This window comes from Mustela nivalis (assembly GCF_964662115.1).
Source record: "Mustela nivalis genome assembly, chromosome: 11".
NCBI classification, from domain to species: Eukaryota; Metazoa; Chordata; class Mammalia; order Carnivora; family Mustelidae; genus Mustela; species Mustela nivalis.
Window position 1 is genome coordinate 98,495,770 of NC_139030.1, and position 6,000 is coordinate 98,501,769.

Below are 6,000 nucleotides of genomic sequence, written 5' to 3' on the forward strand. Positions count from 1 at the left end.
TGCTCATTGCAGACTCCCACACAAGGCTCAATCCCACAACCCCAAGATCACGACTCTGAGATCACAACCTGAGCCAAAACCAAGAGCTGGATGCCCAACTGATGTGCCACCTAGACCCCTCAGCCTGGTAATAGCATTTAAAACAATAGATATTTGACCAACATTGACTCAAGGCTTTGAGTTTTCACAGGGCCAGGAGGTGATGATGGTAAACAGCCCATTCTTCTATCTATTTCTGGTGTTCTGATTTAAACCTAAGATTCTGAACTGTTGTTCTTGCTATGATTGTAAATAGCAGAAAGATTCACTGAGTGTTGGGGCACCTGGGTGGTTCAGTGGACTAAGCCTCTGCCTTCGGCTCAGGTCGTGATCCTGGGGTCCTAGGATTAAGCCCCGCATCGCATCAGGCTTTCTGTTCCGCAGGGAGCCTGCATCCCCCTCTTTCTCTGCCTGCCTCTCTGCTTACTTGTGCACTCTCTCTGTCAAATAAATAAATAAAATCTTTTAAAAAAATTTATTTAAAAAAGGTTTGCTGAGTGTTAAAATGACTATTGCAGAAAATAGAAAACCATCAAAAGATTTTGAAGCAGGAGAGTGCCGTGATCAGATTTCTGCTTGGCGGAATACAGAGGACCTGTGAGACAGACAAAAGCCTTGCTTAGTTCACTCATTCCATCATTCCCTTCTTTATGCATCAATATTTACTCAACACCTATAATCTGCTGAGTCCAAAGAGATCACAAACCTTCCTCTGGTGAGGAAGCAGATGACAAATGACTAACCAAATAAACAAAATATTTACAGATTGTGAAAAGGTGTAATGAAGGGTATAAACAGCAGGCTGTGTGACCGAGAATACGTGGGTAAAACACACCCTGTTTAGACTGGATGGACAAACGCGAATGTAAGGAACCCAGAGAAGATGGAGCAGGGGATGAGGTCGAAGAGATTATCTGTAACAATGGCCTCCAAAAAGACCACGACAGAGGTCGTGACAGAGGAGGGCGGATCGGTGTAATCTTTCAGGATCTGCCCCAGAAAAAAAAGGTAGTGATGAGGGAACTTCATCAGTAGCAAGATTTTAGGGTCAATCAGGAGAAATTGGTTTCTAGTTAGAAGGTGGATTTATTAATTAAAGATAGAGAATCTTGGAACACTGGAGGCATCCAGAAGAAGGTAGAGAAAGAAGAGTAAGTTCAGTTTAGGACATTTTGAATTTTAATGTGCCTAGAAGAGAACCAGGGAGAAGTGCTTCGTTAGCCAGAAATACAAAGTTTAAAGCACAAGAGTCTGAAGACTAGATATGTAGATTTGGGGGACACAAATTTGAAGTTTAACTCATCAGAATGGAGGAGATTGGTCAGAGAAGGAATTTGGAATGAAAAGACAACAGGACTTAGACTAGAATCCTGGCGAATGTCAGCATTTAAGAAGAGAAAGATCCAGCAGTTACATATGGGGATGGAATAAATTTTTAATTGCAAGTTATTGTGTTTAATCTAGGTAAGGTATTTATCAGTTTCAAAGGTGTGATAAGAAAGGGTTCCCTGGTGAAGTCATAATGGTGGAGAACAGGAAATTTAATGTTAAGAATGGGAAGTAAGACAGTTTGACTGGAGTAGATAGGCTTCATTGGAGCCTAACACAGGGTATAAGGCTATAAAGATATGGGAAGAAGGAAATGAGGGAAGTGGTTGTGGGGGAGCTGCGAGAACTAGACAGAGTAGTTTGGATCTGTTTCACTGAAGAAATATCCTCTAGGTGCTTGAGCAGAGGAGCAATATGCATAAAACAGCATTCGATAGCCGTTATTCTGACATCTTCATGTGCGAAGAACCAGAGTAGCAAAAGAGGCATCTGGGTAGCTCCGTCGGTTGGGTGTGCCACTCTTGATTTCAGCTCCGGTCGTGGTCATGATCAGGTCAAGGGTTCAGGCCTGGCTACAGCCCTAGGTTAGGCTCCATCCTCACAGGGAGTCTGCTTCTCTCCTTCTCCCTTTGCCTCTTCCCCTGCGCATGGATGTGACCCAAGCTCTTTCTCTCTGAATTGAATAAATAAATGTTAATTAAAAAGAAAGAAAGGAAAAAAGTGACTAAAGCTAGTGGAAGATCCAACAGAAGTTTGTTGGAGTAAATCACACAAAACTAAATTTAAGTATGTTAAATGTAAATTCATCCAATGTATATATAGTTCTAGACTATCCCCACCTGTATATGTATTTATCCAAAGTAATAGACTATGGGATTGTTTAATGTCCAGTCCTACAACTACACTATTCCATGCATGGGAAATGAGGGAGTGCCATATGACTCAGGGTCCAGTCAGACAAACTGAAAACACACCCTATCTCAAACAGAGGGAATCAAATATAAGAAATTAATTACACTGTCAGTGGAGGAGCTGAAAACCCAAACAAGAAATAGTAAGGCAACTCAAAGATGAACCATAGCATGAAGCTCCGTCTTTCTCTAGCATTAGCTGGATTCTGGGAGGAGGTAGTACTAGCAGAATCCAGAAACTGGGCAGCTTGACAAAGCTAGAACCATAGCGGAAATTGCCTTGCAGAAACTGGGAGCCCAGAGAGAGGAACTGTCCAGAAGACACCTGAAACTATGAGGAGCTATGGTCTTAAATTTTATTATTTTTTTTAAGATCTTATTCATTTATTTGACAGACAGAGTTCACAAGTAGGCAGAGAGGCAGACGGGGGAGGGGGGAGGGAAGCAAGCTCCCTGCTGAACAGAGAGCCCGATGTGGGGCTCGATCCCAAGACCCTGGGATCATGACCTGAGCCAAAGGCAGAGGCTTTAACCCACTGATCCACCCAGGCGCCCCAAGGAGCTATAGTCTTAAAAACACAGCCAGAGGAGGAGGAGAGAAGGAAAAAGGGAAGAGAAGGAAGAGAGTGAAGCAAGGAGGGACTACCAAAACTCTCACTCTGGTCTCCTGCCCTCCATGCTTCCACTAGGGCCTCATACTGGCAGATCTAGCTAGAAGCCAGTGAGCAAGGAGAAGGGCAGGGAGGAATTTGGGAGCAAACATAATGACTGGCTCAGAAGGTCTTTTCTGGTGGGCTTTGATAGTAATTCATAAATAGAGATTTTAATTCTCACTAACATCTTAGATTCAGGAAAAGAACTAATAATATTTCCAATTCACTTTGACATAGCGTTGGTGGTATAGTGGTTAGCATATATTTGTGAAAATAATCTTTCTCCCAGGGTAGATGAAATTCATGCTTTTCTCAAAAGAAAGTGCTTCTACATTTTAACAGTGAAATAGCAGCTTTTCCCTGATTGCCAGATAACTATTAATTTCCATCATTTAAGAAATAAAAATATTCCTACCCTTACTCAATCATCAGACTCAAAGTAATAGTTTTGTTTAGCTATGATTACACAGGCATTTAAGCTGCAAATCCAAAAATTCTACTAATATTGAATGTTGACTACGTCTAACTACAATGCTATCTGATAATATTTCATTTATTTTATAGGCCCTAATTTTAGACACTAATCCATGGATTTATAACAGAAGCTTTGAAGACTATCCAAGTTTAGAGTTGTGAGTCCTTTGTATAAAATTATTTGTAAAAGCCATTAATACTTTATCACATGTGGACATGAATAGTAAGTGTGATATTTATTTCAACACCATCAGGAAAATTTGATTTAATTAGTATTTGTCCTTTAAGAGTGTGTACTCTTGTTAGTACATACTTGTTATAACTCTTTGCAATTATCTTCAAACTCATTTTTATATACAAGAATTCAAATATAATAAAGAATATAAATAGGTTATATGTGGATTTCCGCATATCTCCCAAGACCTAAAAGGGGTATCTTCACAGCAAATAAAGAGCGCTGTCAATTTTCCAAGTGCAAAGTAAGCTTTGTTACTTTATATCCACCCCTGGTTGTATAAATGAGGGGTAGCATAGGTTGAGCTTGACCTCTATGAAGCCCACTGAGCTTTTGCTAGCTGCAAATTCCTGATTGTAGACCCCTCCTCAAAACAACAGCTCCAGGCTCTTTGAAGGACTAGCATTGCTGTTGATTACACCAAGAGTGACCCCTGACACAACGACAGCCATCCATAGGCCAACAGATGATCCAAGACATGACCTGATGTTAAGTGCTATAGAGATAAAGTAATTGGTGATTGGCTAAGCTGATCAAACGGACTCCTTGTCGTCAGAGGTTTGGCTGCTTGTTAGTGAAAGAGCTGAAAGGCCAATTCAGTTCCAGAGACTCCAGTGGTTACGAAAGAGAAGAGAGCTCTTTTGGAGTCTCCGTTTTCCATGAACCTCCCAGTACCAACCTGCAGGTGCTGTCATCACAACAACCAATTATTTTTCATGACATCATTCTGAGCTCGGCCAATCTGTAAACCCAAACCAACTATCTCTAGCAAAGAACCCAAGTTTTAATAATTAAAAAAGAACTAAGTTCATGAGCAGTATGTTCATGAACAAGAAGTCATGGACCCAGGGGTTTTAAAACATATTGTTGTTAGTAGGAACCCAGGGTCTGCTGGCAATGAACTGGATTAGAACTGGAGTAACCTGGCAGTTCATGGATACCTGAATCACATTTCTTGAGGAAAAGATGTTGAACACTGATTTTTAGGAGTTACTAAGGATGTCAGGAGTGGGAAGATCCAGCCTAAGTGTCAAGGCATGTGATTTTTCTGCATTCCAAAACAGAGGGGTGGATGTTTTCCTGCAAGTTCTAATTAACTGCATTTGAATATCTAATATTGAATATTGAGTATGGCAGACAGACTCAGTAAGAATAAAAGTCCATTTTTAAGAAATAACATGTTGGGAGGAACTTCCTGGAAGAGCATTTGCACCCCTTTAGAGCAACAGTAGCTGCTGTGATATATCACATAGGTGCACCTTGAGGACCGCACGCTCATTCTCCTGGTGCCAGAATTGTTGGTAGCTGAGGTTCTCAGTTGAAATACCATCCAATCTCCCTTAATAGAATAGATCCAACAGAACCTACCCCAAATCATACCTTATTCACAGGGCAGCCCACATGCTGACATACACTGAGTGGCCTACTAGAGTGGGAAGTGTCAAGGTCCAGGTCCCTTACCATAAGACTGGTCAACTCTGAATGGCCATCTCAGTTACATGAACCACTTTGTTGAAAATGCATTGCCATGCAGTTCCTTTCTCTGCACTATCCTACTTCATTTACTTCCACACAAGAATTATTTTGATCACACTCCCCAGTAAATGTCTACGCTTGAGTCTCCAACTCAGAGACTGTTTTCCAGATAATCCAACCTAAGACACAATATAATAATAATAAAAAAAGAGCTCTGTTAAGAATTCACAGCACAATACTTTGAACACAAATGCGGGTTTAGGATGACTAATGAACAAACTTAAAGATAAATATAAATGGAAATTGAGATGCAAGATGGGGGGTTTAGGAGGTGGGAAAAGAATAAATGAAACAAAATGGAATCAGGAGGGAGTCAAACCATAAGAGACTCTTAATCTCACAACACAAACTGAGGGTTGGGGGGGCATGGGGCGGAGTGAGGGAGGGTGGTTGGGTTATGGACACTGGGGAAGGTATGTGCTATGGTGAGTGCTGTGAGGTCTAAACCTGATGATTCACAGACCTGTACCCCTGTGGCTAATAATACATTATAGGTTAATAAAAAAATAAAAAATAAAAAATAAATTTTTTTAAAGGATAAATAAAGAATATATTGTAAATCCTTCCAGTTGTTTAAAAAAAAAAAAGACAGACTAACAGAGAATACAGCCAAAGATACTTAATTTATGATAATTCAGTAGTGGTGGCTTACAACTGGCCCAGATACAATGGCCTAAACTTCCATTATCTGAATGCTTTTGGGCAGGGTTCCTAGGGGCATAGAAGAGTCAGTCTGAACTTCCAGCACCTGGGGAAGGCAGTTATTGCAAGAAAAACACACCTCTGAGGTCTCATATTCCATCTAAAAATATAATTTGAATTT